Source organism: Callionymus lyra, chromosome 4 (assembly GCF_982586985.1).
Source record: "Callionymus lyra chromosome 4, fCalLyr1.hap1.1, whole genome shotgun sequence".
Lineage (NCBI taxonomy): Eukaryota > Metazoa > Chordata > Actinopteri > Syngnathiformes > Callionymidae > Callionymus > Callionymus lyra.
Window position 1 is genome coordinate 7,423,767 of NC_141821.1, and position 17,345 is coordinate 7,441,111.

At 44.1% G+C, this 17,345-nt stretch overlaps 12 non-coding genes across 12 annotated transcripts; all 12 read left to right on the top strand.

Moving 5' to 3' along the window:
- The first annotated feature begins 374 nt into the window (after positions 1 to 374).
- On the top strand, positions 375 to 447 carry trnak-cuu (transfer RNA lysine (anticodon CUU)). Its single transcript has one exon. It is a non-coding gene; the product is annotated as a tRNA-Lys (tRNA).
- Positions 448 to 2,797: 2,350 nt separating this feature from the next.
- On the top strand, positions 2,798 to 2,870 carry trnak-cuu (transfer RNA lysine (anticodon CUU)). Its single transcript has one exon. It is a non-coding gene; the product is annotated as a tRNA-Lys (tRNA).
- A 1,152-nt stretch (positions 2,871 to 4,022) lies between these two features.
- Positions 4,023 to 4,095, top strand: trnak-cuu (transfer RNA lysine (anticodon CUU)). The gene has a single exon. It is a non-coding gene; the product is annotated as a tRNA-Lys (tRNA).
- Positions 4,096 to 6,448: 2,353 nt separating this feature from the next.
- trnak-cuu (transfer RNA lysine (anticodon CUU)) lies at positions 6,449 to 6,521 on the top strand. The gene has a single exon. It is a non-coding gene; the product is annotated as a tRNA-Lys (tRNA).
- A 2,356-nt stretch (positions 6,522 to 8,877) lies between these two features.
- trnak-cuu (transfer RNA lysine (anticodon CUU)) lies at positions 8,878 to 8,950 on the top strand. The gene has a single exon. It is a non-coding gene; the product is annotated as a tRNA-Lys (tRNA).
- A 1,152-nt stretch (positions 8,951 to 10,102) lies between these two features.
- Positions 10,103 to 10,175, top strand: trnak-cuu (transfer RNA lysine (anticodon CUU)). The gene has a single exon. It is a non-coding gene; the product is annotated as a tRNA-Lys (tRNA).
- Positions 10,176 to 12,178: 2,003 nt separating this feature from the next.
- trnar-acg (transfer RNA arginine (anticodon ACG)) lies at positions 12,179 to 12,251 on the top strand. Its single transcript has one exon. It is a non-coding gene; the product is annotated as a tRNA-Arg (tRNA).
- Positions 12,252 to 12,528: 277 nt separating this feature from the next.
- trnak-cuu (transfer RNA lysine (anticodon CUU)) lies at positions 12,529 to 12,601 on the top strand. The gene has a single exon. It is a non-coding gene; the product is annotated as a tRNA-Lys (tRNA).
- A 1,152-nt stretch (positions 12,602 to 13,753) lies between these two features.
- trnak-cuu (transfer RNA lysine (anticodon CUU)) lies at positions 13,754 to 13,826 on the top strand. Its single transcript has one exon. It is a non-coding gene; the product is annotated as a tRNA-Lys (tRNA).
- A 1,152-nt stretch (positions 13,827 to 14,978) lies between these two features.
- trnak-cuu (transfer RNA lysine (anticodon CUU)) lies at positions 14,979 to 15,051 on the top strand. The gene has a single exon. It is a non-coding gene; the product is annotated as a tRNA-Lys (tRNA).
- Positions 15,052 to 16,197: 1,146 nt separating this feature from the next.
- Positions 16,198 to 16,270, top strand: trnak-cuu (transfer RNA lysine (anticodon CUU)). Its single transcript has one exon. It is a non-coding gene; the product is annotated as a tRNA-Lys (tRNA).
- Positions 16,271 to 17,072: 802 nt separating this feature from the next.
- On the top strand, positions 17,073 to 17,145 carry trnar-acg (transfer RNA arginine (anticodon ACG)). Its single transcript has one exon. It is a non-coding gene; the product is annotated as a tRNA-Arg (tRNA).
- Positions 17,146 to 17,345: the final 200 nt, after the last annotated feature.

The following is a 17,345-nucleotide window of genomic DNA, read 5'->3' on the forward strand; positions in this document are numbered from 1 at the left end:
GACCAATAGAAAAACATTCTGGCAGGGCTAGTGGCGCAATGGATAACGCGTCTGACTACGGATCAGAAGATTCTCGGTTCAACTCCTGGCTAGCTCGTACTCTCCATATTTTATTTGTCACAATGTTTTTTACCAACTTGCTGCTCTATTGCCCAGCTAGCTCAAAAGAACATTTGTTAATTCCCTACTATGCACCTTTTTGGCCTTTAATAGCAAGCAACATTAAGAGGGCAAAATGTATACGTCCTGGAATTTTTGTAGTGGCTTTGAAATAGCCTGGCTAGCTCATACGGTAGCGCACCAGATTCTTATTATCAGGGTCTGTTCGAGCCCCATGTTGGCTGCTGTTTGAAACCTCCCTGGACTACCTTCCTGCCCGGCTAGCTCAGTCGGTAGAGCATGAGACTCTTAATCTCAGGGTCGTGGGTTCGAGCCCCACGTTGGGCGTAATTTTAACCCCACTGGACCCTTCAATTGTGCAAATGCCCTACGGGGGACTTTTTAGTGGATTACTTTGTCTTTGCGATTGGGAGCTTAGGTGTCTCTGGATCCATGATCAAGAGGTTGGGTCCCCCTGTCAAAATGTCTATTCCTTCAATAGTTTTGATCTGCTTAAAACTGACTATCTAAAAATTGGCATGATTAGTTGCAAAGGTATAAAGACTAAAGGTTGCACCAAGATTTGAACTCAGATCATAAGATCCAGAGTGCTAACCATTACACCATGGAACCATTAGTTTAACAGGTAGGTTAGGAAGTAGCAAGTTCATTTGATAGCAAAAGGATGTGTCTCCTGTCAAGGTTCATGAACCTTGTGGACCATAATCTCTATGTTGAACTTCTTTGTATTGAGATGAGGATCTCAAAACAGGCTGGCAGAGTAGATACCACGACTTATGATGGTGGCCCGCACTAGTCGTTTATTCACTTGGGATAGTTCTCAATCTCCAAGAAGAGATGGCAGTTGTGAAGATTTGTAAAAACATGATAGAACCCTCCCCGTCGGGGAATCGAACCCCGGTCTTCCGCGTGACAGGCGGAGATACTGTCCACTATACTAACGAGGATTGGACTCTATTGTAAAGCACAGAAGTGCATCACAAAATCCGTCCTGGAATTATTTTCAGATGTGCCAAACCTAGCCTACCCAAGGACTTTCAGTGTAGAGGAAAAAGCAGTTTGCTGCTGCAATTAACTGCTTTGGGAGAAAGAAGACATGGACCAATAGAAAAACATTCTGGCAGGGCTAGTGGCGCAATGGATAACGCGTCTGACTACGGATCAGAAGATTCTCGGTTCAACTCCTGGCTAGCTCGTACTCTCCATATTTTATTTGTCACAATGGTTTTTACCAACTTGCTGCTCTATTGCCCAGCTAGCTCAAAAGAACATTTGTTAATTCCCTACTATGCACCCTTTTGGCCTTTAATAGCAAGCAACATTAAGAGGGCAAAATGTATACGTCCTGGAATTTTTGTAGTGGCTGGCTAGCTCATACGGTAGCGCACCAGATTCTTATTATCAGGGTCTGTTCGAGCCCCATGTTGGCTGCTGTTTGAAACCTCCCTGGACTACCTTCCTGCCCGGCTAGCTCAGTCGGTAGAGCATGAGACTCTTAATCTCAGGGTCGTGGGTTTGAGCCCCACGTTGGGCGTAATTTTAACCCCACTGGACCCTTCAATTGTGCAAATGCCCTACGGGGGACTTTTTAGTGGATTACTTTGTCTTTGCGATTGGGAGCTTAAACTTAGGTGTCTCTGGATCCATGATCAAGAGGTTGGGTCCCCCTGTCAAAATGTCTATTCCTTCAATAGTTTTGATCTGCTTAAAACTGACTATCTAAAAATTGGCATGATTAGTTGCAAAGGTATAAAGACTAAAGGTTGCACCAAGATTTGAACTCAGATCATAAGATCCAGAGTGCTAACCATTACACCATGGAACCATTAGTTTAACAGGTAGGTTAGGAAGTAGCAAGTTCATTTGATAGCAAAAGGATGTGTCTCCTGTCAAGGTTCATGAACCTTGTGGACCATAATCTCTATGTTGAACTTCTTTGTATTGAGATGAGGATCTCAAAACAGGCTGGCAGAGTAGATACCACGACTTATGATGGTGGCCCGCACTAGTCGTTTATTCACTTGGGATAGTTCTCAATCTCCAAGAAGAGATGGCAGTTGTGAAGATTTGTAAAAACATGATAGAACCCTCCCCGTCGGGGAATCGAACCTCCGTGACAGGCGGAGATACTGTCCACTATACTAACGAGGATTGGACTCTATTGTAAAGCACAGAAGTGCATCACAAAATCCGTCCTGGAATTATTTTCAGATGTGCCAAACCTAGCCTACCCAAGGACTTTCAGTGTAGAGGAAAAAGCAGTTTGCTGCTGCAATTAACTGCTTTGGGAGAAAGAAGACATGGACCAATAGAAAAACATTCTGGCAGGGCTAGTGGCGCAATGGATAACGCGTCTGACTACGGATCAGAAGATTCTCGGTTCAACTCCTGGCTAGCTCGTACTCTCCATATTTTATTTGTCACAATGGTTTTTACCAACTTGCTGCTCTATTGCCCAGCTAGCTCAAAAGAACATTTGTTAATTCCCTACTATGCACCTTTTTGGCCTTTAATAGCAAGCAACATTAAGAGGGCAAAATGTATACGTCCTGGAATTTTTGTAGTGGCTTTGAAATAGCCTGGCTAGCTCATACGGTAGCGCACCAGATTCTTATTATCAGGGTCTGTTCGAGCCCCATGTTGGCTGCTGTTTGAAACCTCCCTGGACTACCTTCCTGCCCGGCTAGCTCAGTCGGTAGAGCATGAGACTCTTAATCTCAGGGTCGTGGGTTCGAGCCCCACGTTGGGTGTAATTTTAACCCCACTGGACCCTTCAATTGTGCAAATGCCCTACGGGGGACTTTTTAGTGGATTACTTTGTCTTTGCGATTGGGAGCTTAAACTTAGGTGTCTCTGGATCCATGATCAAGAGGTTGGGTCCCCCTGTCAAAATGTCTATTCCTTCAATAGTTTTGATCTGCTTAAAACTGACTATCTAAAAATTGGCATGATTAGTTGCAAAGGTATAAAGACTAAAGGTTGCACCAAGATTTGAACTCAGATCATAAGATCCAGAGTGCTAACCATTACACCATGGAACCATTAGTTTAACAGGTAGGTTAGGAAGTAGCAAGTTCATTTGATAGCAAAAGGATGTGTCTCCTGTCAAGGTTCATGAACCTTGTGGACCATAATCTCTATGTTGAACTTCTTTGTATTGAGATGAGGATCTCAAAACAGGCTGGCAGAGTAGATACCACGACTTATGATGGTGGCCCGCACTAGTCGTTTATTCACTTGGGATAGTTCTCAATCTCCAAGAAGAGATGGCAGTTGTGAAGATTTGTAAAAGCATGATAGAACCCTCCCCGTCGGGGAATCGAACCCCGGTCTTCCGCGTGACAGGCGGAGATACTGTCCACTATACTAACGAGGATTGGACTCTATTGTAAAGCACAGAAGTGCATCACAAAATCCGTCCTGGAATTATTTTCAGATGTGCCAAACCTAGCCTACCCAAGGACTTTCAGTGTAGAGGAAAAAGCAGTTTGCTGCTGCAATTAACTGCTTTGGGAGAAAGAAGACATGGACCAATAGAAAAACATTCTGGCAGGGCTAGTGGCGCAATGGATAACGCGTCTGACTACGGATCAGAAGATTCTCGGTTCAACTCCTGGCTAGCTCGTACTCTCCATATTTTATTTGTCACAATGTTTTTTACCAACTTGCTGCTCTATTGCCCAGCTAGCTCAAAAGAACATTTGTTAATTCCCTACTATGCACCTTTTTGGCCTTTAATAGCAAGCAACATTAAGAGGGCAAAATGTATACGTCCTGGAATTTTTGTAGTGGCTTTGAAATAGCCTGGCTAGCTCATACGGTAGCGCACCAGATTCTTATTATCAGGGTCTGTTCGAGCCCCATGTTGGCTGCTGTTTGAAACCTCCCTGGACTACCTTCCTGCCCGGCTAGCTCAGTCGGTAGAGCATGAGACTCTTAATCTCAGGGTCGTGGGTTCGAGCCCCACGTTGGGCGTAATTTTAACCCCACTGGACCCTTCAATTGTGCAAATGCCCTACGGGGGACTTTTTAGTGGATTACTTTGTCTTTGCGATTGGGAGCTTAGGTGTCTCTGGATCCATGATCAAGAGGTTGGGTCCCCCTGTCAAAATGTCTATTCCTTCAATAGTTTTGATCTGCTTAAAACTGACTATCTAAAAATTGGCATGATTAGTTGCAAAGGTATAAAGACTAAAGGTTGCACCAAGATTTGAACTCAGATCATAAGATCCAGAGTGCTAACCATTACACCATGGAACCATTAGTTTAACAGGTAGGTTAGGAAGTAGCAAGTTCATTTGATAGCAAAAGGATGTGTCTCCTGTCAAGGTTCATGAACCTTGTGGACCATAATCTCTATGTTGAACTTCTTTGTATTGAGATGAGGATCTCAAAACAGGCTGGCAGAGTAGATACCACGACTTATGATGGTGGCCCGCACTAGTCGTTTATTCACTTGGGATAGTTCTCAATCTCCAAGAAGAGATGGCAGTTGTGAAGATTTGTAAAAACATGATAGAACCCTCCCCGTCGGGGAATCGAACCCCGGTCTTCCGCGTGACAGGCGGAGATACTGTCCACTATACTAACGAGGATTGGACTCTATTGTAAAGCACAGAAGTGCATCACAAAATCCGTCCTGGAATTATTTTCAGATGTGCCAAACCTAGCCTACCCAAGGACTTTCAGTGTAGAGGAAAAAGCAGTTTGCTGCTGCAATTAACTGCTTTGGGAGAAAGAAGACATGGACCAATAGAAAAACATTCTGGCAGGGCTAGTGGCGCAATGGATAACGCGTCTGACTACGGATCAGAAGATTCTCGGTTCAACTCCTGGCTAGCTCGTACTCTCCATATTTTATTTGTCACAATGGTTTTTACCAACTTGCTGCTCTATTGCCCAGCTAGCTCAAAAGAACATTTGTTAATTCCCTACTATGCACCCTTTTGGCCTTTAATAGCAAGCAACATTAAGAGGGCAAAATGTATACGTCCTGGAATTTTTGTAGTGGCTGGCTAGCTCATACGGTAGCGCACCAGATTCTTATTATCAGGGTCTGTTCGAGCCCCATGTTGGCTGCTGTTTGAAACCTCCCTGGACTACCTTCCTGCCCGGCTAGCTCAGTCGGTAGAGCATGAGACTCTTAATCTCAGGGTCGTGGGTTTGAGCCCCACGTTGGGCGTAATTTTAACCCCACTGGACCCTTCAATTGTGCAAATGCCCTACGGGGGACTTTTTAGTGGATTACTTTGTCTTTGCGATTGGGAGCTTAGGTGTCTCTGGATCCATGATCAAGAGGTTGGGTCCCCCTGTCAAAATGTCTATTCCTTCAATAGTTTTGATCTGCTTAAAACTGACTATCTAAAAATTGGCATGATTAGCTGCAAAGGTATAAAGACTAAAGGTTGCACCAAGATTTGAACTCAGATCATAAGATCCAGAGTGCTAACCATTACACCATGGAACCATTAGTTTAACAGGTAGGTTAGGAAGTAGCAAGTTCATTTGATAGCAAAAGGATGTGTCTCCTGTCAAGGTTCATGAACCTTGTGGACCATAATCTCTATGTTGAACTTCTTTGTATTGAGATGAGGATCTCAAAACAGGCTGGCAGAGTAGATACCACGACTTATGATGGTGGCCCGCACTAGTCGTTTATTCACTTGGGATAGTTCTCAATCTCCAAGAAGAGATGGCAGTTGTGAAGATTTGTAAAAACATGATAGAACCCTCCCCGTCAGGGAATCAAACCCCGGTCTTCCGCGTGACAGGCGGAGATACTGTCCACTATACTAACGAGGATTGGACTCTATTGTAAAGCACAGAAGTGCATCACAAAATCCGTCCTGGAATTATTTTCAGATGTGCCAAACCTAGCCTACCCAAGGACTTTCAGTGTAGAGGAAAAAGCAGTTTGCTGCTGCAATTAACTGCTTTGGGAGAAAGAAGACATGGACCAATAGAAAAACATTCTGGCAGGGCTAGTGGCGCAATGGATAATGCGTCTGACTACGGATCAGAAGATTCTTGGTTCAACTCCTGGCTAGCTCGTACTCTCCATATTTTATTTGTCACAATGGTTTTTACCAACTTGCTGCTCTATTGCCCAGCTAGCTCAAAAGAACATTTGTTAATTCCCTACTATGCACCTTTTTGGCCTTTAATAGCAAGCAACATTAAGAGGGCAAAATGTATACGTCCTGGAATTTTTGTAGTGGCTTTGAAATAGCCTGGCTAGCTCATACGGTAGCGCACCAGATTCTTATTATCAGGGTCTGTTCGAGCCCCATGTTGGCTGCTGTTTGAAACCTCCCTGGACTACCTTCCTGCCCGGCTAGCTCAGTCGGTAGAGCATGAGACTCTTAATCTCAGGGTCGTGGGTTCGAGCCCCACGTTGGGCGTAATTTTAACCCCACTGGACCCTTCAATTGTGCAAATGCCCTACGGGGGACTTTTTAGTGGATTACTTTGTCTTTGCGATTGGGAGCTTAAACTTAGGTGTCTCTGGATCCATGATCAAGAGGTTGGGTCCCCCTGTCAAAATGTCTATTCCTTCAATAGTTTTGATCTGCTTAAAACTGACTATCTAAAAATTGGCATGATTAGTTGCAAAGGTATAAAGACTAAAGGTTGCACCAAGATTTGAACTCAGATCATAAGATCCAGAGTGCTAACCATTACACCATGGAACCATTAGTTTAACAGGTAGGTTAGGAAGTAGCAAGTTCATTTGATAGCAAAAGGATGTGTCTCCTGTCAAGGTTCATGAACCTTGTGGACCATAATCTCTATGTTGAACTTCTTTGTATTGAGATGAGGATCTCAAAACAGGCTGGCAGAGTAGATACCACGACTTATGATGGTGGCCCGCACTAGTCGTTTATTCACTTGGGATAGTTCTCAATCTCCAAGAAGAGATGGCAGTTGTGAAGATTTGTAAAAACATGATAGAACCCTCCCCGTCGGGGAATCGAACCCCGGTCTTCCGCGTGACAGGCGGAGATACTGTCCACTATACTAACGAGGATTGGACTCTATTGTAAAGCACAGAAGTGCATCACAAAATCCGTCCTGGAATTATTTTCAGATGTGCCAAACCTAGCCTACCCAAGGACTTTCAGTGTAGAGGAAAAAGCAGTTTGCTGCTGCAATTAACTGCTTTGGGAGAAAGAAGACATGGACCAATAGAAAAACATTCTGGCAGGGCTAGTGGCGCAATGGATAACGCGTCTGACTACGGATCAGAAGATTCTCGGTTCAACTCCTGGCTAGCTCGTACTCTCCATATTTTATTTGTCACAATGGTTTTTACCAACTTGCTGCTCTATTGCCCAGCTAGCTCAAAAGAACATTTGTTAATTCCCTACTATGCACCCTTTTGGCCTTTAATAGCAAGCAACATTAAGAGGGCAAAATGTATACGTCCTGGAATTTTTGTAGTGGCTGGCTAGCTCATACGGTAGCGCACCAGATTCTTATTATCAGGGTCTGTTCGAGCCCCATGTTGGCTGCTGTTTGAAACCTCCCTGGACTACCTTCCTGCCCGGCTAGCTCAGTCGGTAGAGCATGAGACTCTTAATCTCAGGGTCGTGGGTTTGAGCCCCACGTTGGGCGTAATTTTAACCCCACTGGACCCTTCAATTGTGCAAATGCCCTACGGGGGACTTTTTAGTGGATTACTTTGTCTTTGCGATTGGGAGCTTAAACTTAGGTGTCTCTGGATCCATGATCAAGAGGTTGGGTCCCCCTGTCAAAATGTCTATTCCTTCAATAGTTTTGATCTGCTTAAAACTGACTATCTAAAAATTGGCATGATTAGTTGCAAAGGTATAAAGACTAAAGGTTGCACCAAGATTTGAACTCAGATCATAAGATCCAGAGTGCTAACCATTACACCATGGAACCATTAGTTTAACAGGTAGGTTAGGAAGTAGCAAGTTCATTTGATAGCAAAAGGATGTGTCTCCTGTCAAGGTTCATGAACCTTGTGGACCATAATCTCTATGTTGAACTTCTTTGTATTGAGATGAGGATCTCAAAACAGGCTGGCAGAGTAGATACCACGACTTATGATGGTGGCCCGCACTAGTCGTTTATTCACTTGGGATAGTTCTCAATCTCCAAGAAGAGATGGCAGTTGTGAAGATTTGTAAAAACATGATAGAACCCTCCCCGTCGGGGAATCGAACCTCCGTGACAGGCGGAGATACTGTCCACTATACTAACGAGGATTGGACTCTATTGTAAAGCACAGAAGTGCATCACAAAATCCGTCCTGGAATTATTTTCAGATGTGCCAAACCTAGCCTACCCAAGGACTTTCAGTGTAGAGGAAAAAGCAGTTTGCTGCTGCAATTAACTGCTTTGGGAGAAAGAAGACATGGACCAATAGAAAAACATTCTGGCAGGGCTAGTGGCGCAATGGATAACGCGTCTGACTACGGATCAGAAGATTCTCGGTTCAACTCCTGGCTAGCTCGTACTCTCCATATTTTATTTGTCACAATGGTTTTTACCACCTTGCTGCTCTATTGCCCAGCTAGCTCAAAAGAACATTTGTTAATTCCCTACTATGCACCTTTTTGGCCTTTAATAGCAAGCAACATTAAGAGGGCAAAATGTATACGTCCTGGAATTTTTGTAGTGGCTTTGAAATAGCCTGGCTAGCTCATACGGTAGCGCACCAGATTCTTATTATCAGGGTCTGTTCGAGCCCCATGTTGGCTGCTGTTTGAAACCTCCCTGGACTACCTTCCTGCCCGGCTAGCTCAGTCGGTAGAGCATGAGACTCTTAATCTCAGGGTCGTGGGTTCGAGCCCCACGTTGGGTGTAATTTTAACCCCACTGGACCCTTCAATTGTGCAAATGCCCTACGGGGGACTTTTTAGTGGATTACTTTGTCTTTGCGATTGGGAGCTTAAACTTAGGTGTCTCTGGATCCATGATCAAGAGGTTGGGTCCCCCTGTCAAAATGTCTATTCCTTCAATAGTTTTGATCTGCTTAAAACTGACTATCTAAAAATTGGCATGATTAGTTGCAAAGGTATAAAGACTAAAGGTTGCACCAAGATTTGAACTCAGATCATAAGATCCAGAGTGCTAACCATTACACCATGGAACCATTAGTTTAACAGGTAGGTTAGGAAGTAGCAAGTTCATTTGATAGCAAAAGGATGTGTCTCCTGTCAAGGTTCATGAACCTTGTGGACCATAATCTCTATGTTGAACTTCTTTGTATTGAGATGAGGATCTCAAAACAGGCTGGCAGAGTAGATACCACGACTTATGATGGTGGCCCGCACTAGTCGTTTATTCACTTGGGATAGTTCTCAATCTCCAAGAAGAGATGGCAGTTGTGAAGATTTGTAAAAGCATGATAGAACCCTCCCCGTCGGGGAATCGAACCCCGGTCTTCCGCGTGACAGGCGGAGATACTGTCCACTATACTAACGAGGATTGGACTCTATTGTAAAGCACAGAAGTGCATCACAAAATCCGTCCTGGAATTATTTTCAGATGTGCCAAACCTAGCCTACCCAAGGACTTTCAGTGTAGAGGAAAAAGCAGTTTGCTGCTGCAATTAACTGCTTTGGGAGAAAGAAGACATGGACCAATAGAAAAACATTCTGGCAGGGCTAGTGGCGCAATGGATAACGCGTCTGACTACGGATCAGAAGATTCTCGGTTCAACTCCTGGCTAGCTCGTACTCTCCATATTTTATTTGTCACAATGGTTTTTACCAACTTGCTGCTCTATTGCCCAGCTAGCTCAAAAGAACATTTGTTAATTCCCTACTATGCACCTTTTTGGCCTTTAATAGCAAGCAACATTAAGAGGGCAAAATGTATACGTCCTGGAATTTTTGTAGTGGCTTTGAAATAGCCTGGCTAGCTCATACGGTAGCGCACCAGATTCTTATTATCAGGGTCTGTTCGAGCCCCATGTTGGCTGCTGTTTGAAACCTCCCTGGACTACCTTCCTGCCCGGCTAGCTCAGTCGGTAGAGCATGAGACTCTTAATCTCAGGGTCGTGGGTTCGAGCCCCACGTTGGGCGTAATTTTAACCCCACTGGACCCTTCAATTGTGCAAATGCCCTACGGGGGACTTTTTAGTGGATTACTTTGTCTTTGCGATTGGGAGCTTAGGTGTCTCTGGATCCATGATCAAGAGGTTGGGTCCCCCTGTCAAAATGTCTATTCCTTCAATAGTTTTGATCTGCTTAAAACTGACTATCTAAAAATTGGCATGATTAGTTGCAAAGGTATAAAGACTAAAGGTTGCACCAAGATTTGAACTCAGATCATAAGATCCAGAGTGCTAACCATTACACCATGGAACCATTAGTTTAACAGGTAGGTTAGGAAGTAGCAAGTTCATTTGATAGCAAAAGGATGTGTCTCCTGTCAAGGTTCATGAACCTTGTGGACCATAATCTCTATGTTGAACTTCTTTGTATTGAGATGAGGATCTCAAAACAGGCTGGCAGAGTAGATACCACGACTTATGATGGTGGCCCGCACTAGTCGTTTATTCACTTGGGATAGTTCTCAATCTCCAAGAAGAGATGGCAGTTGTGAAGATTTGTAAAAACATGATAGAACCCTCCCCGTCGGGGAATCGAACCCCGGTCTTCCGCGTGACAGGCGGAGATACTGTCCACTATACTAACGAGGATTGGACTCTATTGTAAAGCACAGAAGTGCATCACAAAATCCGTCCTGGAATTATTTTCAGATGTGCCAAACCTAGCCTACCCAAGGACTTTCAGTGTAGAGGAAAAAGCAGTTTGCTGCTGCAATTAACTGCTTTGGGAGAAAGAAGACATGGACCAATAGAAAAACATTCTGGCAGGGCTAGTGGCGCAATGGATAACGCGTCTGACTACGGATCAGAAGATTCTCGGTTCAACTCCTGGCTAGCTCGTACTCTCCATATTTTATTTGTCACAATGGTTTTTACCAACTTGCTGCTCTATTGCCCAGCTAGCTCAAAAGAACATTTGTTAATTCCCTACTATGCACCCTTTTGGCCTTTAATAGCAAGCAACATTAAGAGGGCAAAATGTATACGTCCTGGAATTTTTGTAGTGGCTGGCTAGCTCATACGGTAGCGCACCAGATTCTTATTATCAGGGTCTGTTCGAGCCCCATGTTGGCTGCTGTTTGAAACCTCCCTGGACTACCTTCCTGCCCGGCTAGCTCAGTCGGTAGAGCATGAGACTCTTAATCTCAGGGTCGTGGGTTTGAGCCCCACGTTGGGCGTAATTTTAACCCCACTGGACCCTTCAATTGTGCAAATGCCCTACGGGGGACTTTTTAGTGGATTACTTTGTCTTTGCGATTGGGAGCTTAGGTGTCTCTGGATCCATGATCAAGAGGTTGGGTCCCCCTGTCAAAATGTCTATTCCTTCAATAGTTTTGATCTGCTTAAAACTGACTATCTAAAAATTGGCATGATTAGCTGCAAAGGTATAAAGACTAAAGGTTGCACCAAGATTTGAACTCAGATCATAAGATCCAGAGTGCTAACCATTACACCATGGAACCATTAGTTTAACAGGTAGGTTAGGAAGTAGCAAGTTCATTTGATAGCAAAAGGATGTGTCTCCTGTCAAGGTTCATGAACCTTGTGGACCATAATCTCTATGTTGAACTTCTTTGTATTGAGATGAGGATCTCAAAACAGGCTGGCAGAGTAGATACCACGACTTATGATGGTGGCCCGCACTAGTCGTTTATTCACTTGGGATAGTTCTCAATCTCCAAGAAGAGATGGCAGTTGTGAAGATTTGTAAAAACATGATAGAACCCTCCCCGTCAGGGAATCAAACCCCGGTCTTCCGCATGACAGGCGGAGATACTGTCCACTATACTAACGAGGATTGGACTCTATTGTAAAGCACAGAAGTGCATCACAAAATCCGTCCTGGAATTATTTTCAGATGTGCCAAACCTAGCCTACCCAAGGACTTTCAGTGTAGAGGAAAAAGCAGTTTGCTGCTGCAATTAACTGCTTTGGGAGAAAGAAGACATGGACCAATAGAAAAACATTCTGGCAGGGCTAGTGGCGCAATGGATAACGCGTCTGACTACGGATCAGAAGATTCTTGGTTCAACTCCTGGCTAGCTCGTACTCTCCATATTTTATTTGTCACAATGGTTTTTACCAACTTGCTGCTCTATTGCCCAGCTAGCTCAAAAGAACATTTGTTAATTCCCTACTATGCACCTTTTTGGCCTTTAATAGCAAGCAACATTAAGAGGGCAAAATGTATACGTCCTGGAATTTTTGTAGTGGCTTTGAAATAGCCTGGCTAGCTCATACGGTAGCGCACCAGATTCTTATTATCAGGGTCTGTTCGAGCCCCATGTTGGCTGCTGTTTGAAACCTCCCTGGACTACCTTCCTGCCCGGCTAGCTCAGTCGGTAGAGCATGAGACTCTTAATCTCAGGGTCGTGGGTTCGAGCCCCACGTTGGGCGTAATTTTAACCCCACTGGACCCTTCAATTGTGCAAATGCCCTACGGGGGACTTTTTAGTGGATTACTTTGTCTTTGCGATTGGGAGCTTAAACTTAGGTGTCTCTGGATCCATGATCAAGAGGTTGGGTCCCCCTGTCAAAATGTCTATTCCTTCAATAGTTTTGATCTGCTTAAAACTGACTATCTAAAAATTGGCATGATTAGTTGCAAAGGTATAAAGACTAAAGGTTGCACCAAGATTTGAACTCAGATCATAAGATCCAGAGTGCTAACCATTACACCATGGAACCATTAGTTTAACAGGTAGGTTAGGAAGTAGCAAGTTCATTTGATAGCAAAAGGATGTGTCTCCTGTCAAGGTTCATGAACCTTGTGGACCATAATCTCTATGTTGAACTTCTTTGTATTGAGATGAGGATCTCAAAACAGGCTGGCAGAGTAGATACCACGACTTATGATGGTGGCCCGCACTAGTCGTTTATTCACTTGGGATAGTTCTCAATCTCCAAGAAGAGATGGCAGTTGTGAAGATTTGTAAAAACATGATAGAACCCTCCCCGTCGGGGAATCGAACCCCGGTCTTCCGCGTGACAGGCGGAGATACTGTCCACTATACTAACGAGGATTGGACTCTATTGTAAAGCACAGAAGTGCATCACAAAATCCGTCCTGGAATTATTTTCAGATGTGCCAAACCTAGCCTACCCAAGGACTTTCAGTGTAGAGGAAAAAGCAGTTTGCTGCTGCAATTAACTGCTTTGGGAGAAAGAAGACATGGACCAATAGAAAAACATTCTGGCAGGGCTAGTGGCGCAATGGATAACGCGTCTGACTACGGATCAGAAGATTCTCGGTTCAACTCCTGGCTAGCTCGTACTCTCCATATTTTATTTGTCACAATGGTTTTTACCAACTTGCTGCTCTATTGCCCAGCTAGCTCAAAAGAACATTTGTTAATTCCCTACTATGCACCTTTTTGGCCTTTAATAGCAAGCAACATTAAGAGGGCAAAATGTATACGTCCTGGAATTTTTGTAGTGGCTTTGAAATAGCCTGGCTAGCTCATACGGTAGCGCACCAGATTCTTATTATCAGGGTCTGTTCGAGCCCCATGTTGGCTGCTGTTTGAAACCTCCCTGGACTACCTTCCTGCCCTGCTAGCTCAGTCGGTAGAGCATGAGACTCTTAATCTCAGGGTCGTGGGTTCGAGCCCCACGTTGGGCGTAATTTTAACCCCACTGGACCCTTCAATTGTGCAAATGCCCTACGGGGGACTTTTTAGTGGATTACTTTGTCTTTGCGATTGGGAGCTTAAACTTAGGTGTCTCTGGATCCATGATCAAGAGGTTGGGTCCCCCTGTCAAAATGTCTATTCCTTCAATAGTTTTGATCTGCTTAAAACTGACTATCTAAAAATTGGCATGATTAGTTGCAAAGGTATAAAGACTAAAGGTTGCACCAAGATTTGAACTCAGATCATAAGATCCAGAGTGCTAACCATTACACCATGGAACCATTAGTTTAACAGGTAGGTTAGGAAGTAGCAAGTTCATTTGATAGCAAAAGGATGTGTCTCCTGTCAAGGTTCATGAACCTTGTGGACCATAATCTCTATGTTGAACTTCTTTGTATTGAGATGAGGATCTCAAAACAGGCTGGCAGAGTAGATACCACGACTTATGATGGTGGCCCGCACTAGTCGTTTATTCACTTGGGATAGTTCTCAATCTCCAAGAAGAGATGGCAGTTGTGAAGATTTGTAAAAACATGATAGAACCCTCCCCGTCGGGGAATCGAACCCCGGTCTTCCGCGTGACAGGCAGAGATACTGTCCACTATACTAACGAGGATTGGACTCTATTGTAAAGCACAGAAGTGCATCACAAAATCCGTCCTGGAATTATTTTCAGATGTGCCAAACCTAGCCTACCCAAGGACTTTCAGTGTAGAGGAAAAAGCAGTTTGCTGCTGCAATTAACTGCTTTGGGAGAAAGAAGACATGGACCAATAGAAAAACATTCTGGCAGGGCTAGTGGCGCAATGGATAACGCGTCTGACTACGGATCAGAAGATTCTCGGTTCAACTCCTGGCTAGCTCGTACTCTCCATATTTTATTTGTCACAATGGTTTTTACCAACTTGCTGCTCTATTGCCCAGCTAGCTCAAAAGAACATTTGTTAATTCCCTACTATGCACCTTTTTGGCCTTTAATAGCAAGCAACATTAAGAGGGCAAAATGTATACGTCCTGGAATTTTTGTAGTGGCTTTGAAATAGCCTGGCTAGCTCATACGGTAGCGCACCAGATTCTTATTATCAGGGTCTGTTCGAGCCCCATGTTGGCTGCTGTTTGAAACCTCCCTGGACTACCTTCCTGCCCGGCTAGCTCAGTCGGTAGAGCATGAGACTCTTAATCTCAGGGTCGTGGGTTCGAGCCCCACGTTGGGCGTAATTTTAACCCCACTGGACCCTTCAATTGTGCAAATGCCCTACGGGGGACTTTTTAGTGGATTACTTTGTCTTTGCGATTGGGAGCTTAGGTGTCTCTGGATCCATGATCAAGAGGTTGGGTCCCCCTGTCAAAATGTCTATTCCTTCAATAGTTTTGATCTGCTTAAAACTGACTATCTAAAAATTGGCATGATTAGTTGCAAAGGTATAAAGACTAAAGGTTGCACCAAGATTTGAACTCAGATCATAAGATCCAGAGTGCTAACCATTACACCATGGAACCATTAGTTTAACAGGTAGGTTAGGAAGTAGCAAGTTCATTTGATAGCAAAAGGATGTGTCTCCTGTCAAGGTTCATGAACCTTGTGGACCATAATCTCTATGTTGAACTTCTTTGTATTGAGATGAGGATCTCAAAACAGGCTGGCAGAGTAGATACCACGACTTATGATGGTGGCCCGCACTAGTCGTTTATTCACTTGGGATAGTTCTCAATCTCCAAGAAGAGATGGCAGTTGTGAAGATTTGTAAAAACATGATAGAACCCTCCCCGTCGGGGAATCGAACCCCGGTCTTCCGCGTGACAGGCGGAGATACTGTCCACTATACTAACGAGGATTGGACTCTATTGTAAAGCACAGAAGTGCATCACAAAATCCGTCCTGGAATTATTTTCAGATGTGCCAAACCTAGCCTACCCAAGGACTTTCAGTGTAGAGGAAAAAGCAGTTTGCTGCTGCAATTAACTGCTTTGGGAGAAAGAAGACATGGACCAATAGAAAAACGTTCTGGCAGGGCTAGTGGCGCAATGGATAACGCGTCTGACTACGGATCAGAAGATTCTCGGTTCAACTCCTGGCTAGCTCGTACTCTCCATATTTTATTTGTCACAATGGTTTTTACCAACTTGCTGCTCTATTGCCCAGCTAGCTCAAAAGAACATTTGTTAATTCCCTACTATGCACCTTTTTGGCCTTTAATAGCAAGCAACATTAAGAGGGCAAAATGTATACGTCCTGGAATTTTTGTAGTGGCTTTGAAATAGCCTGGCTAGCTCATACGGTAGCGCACCAGATTCTTATTATCAGGGTCTGTTCGAGCCCCATGTTGGCTGCTGTTTGAAACCTCCCTGGACTACCTTCCTGCCCGGCTAGCTCAGTCGGTAGAGCATGAGACTCTTAATCTCAGGGTCGTGGGTTCGAGCCCCACGTTGGGTGTAATTTTAACCCCACTGGACCCTTCAATTGTGCAAATGCCCTACGGGGGACTTTTTAGTGGATTACTTTGTCTTTGCGATTGGGAGCTTAAACTTAGGTGTCTCTGGATCCATGATCAAGAGGTTGGGTCCCCCTGTCAAAATGTCTATTCCTTCAATAGTTTTGATCTGCTTAAAACTGACTATCTAAAAATTGGCATGATTAGTTGCAAAGGTATAAAGACTAAAGGTTGCACCAAGATTTGAACTCAGATCATAAGATCCAGAGTGCTAACCATTACACCATGGAACCATTAGTTTAACAGGTAGGTTAGGAAGTAGCAAGTTCATTTGATAGCAAAAGGATGTGTCTCCTGTCAAGGTTCATGAACCTTGTGGACCATAATCTCTATGTTGAACTTCTTTGTATTGAGATGAGGATCTCAAAACAGGCTGGCAGAGTAGATACCACGACTTATGATGGTGGCCCGCACTAGTCGTTTATTCACTTGGGATAGTTCTCAATCTCCAAGAAGAGATGGCAGTTGTGAAGATTTGTAAAAACATGATAGAACCCTCCCCGTCGGGGAATCGAACCCCGGTCTTCCGCGTGACAGGCGGAGATACTGTCCACTATACTAACGAGGATTGGACTCTATTGTAAAGCACAGAAGTGCATCACAAAATCCGTCCTGGAATTATTTTCAGATGTGCCAAACCTAGCCTACCCAAGGACTTTCAGTGTAGAGGAAAAAGCAGTTTGCTGCTGCAATTAACTGCTTTGGGAGAAAGAAGACATGGACCAATAGAAAAACATTCTGGCAGGGCTAGTGGCGCAATGGATAACGCGTCTGACTACGGATCAGAAGATTCTAGGTTCAACTCCTGGCTAGCTCGTACTCTCCATATTTTATTTGTCACAATGGTTTTTACCAACTTGCTGCTCTATTGCCCAGCTAGCTCAAAAGAACATTTGTTAATTCCCTACTATGCACCTTTTTGGCCTTTAATAGCAAGCAACATTAAGAGGGCAAAATGTATACGTCCTGGAATTTTTGTAGTGGCTTTGAAATAGCCTGGCTAGCTCATACGGTAGC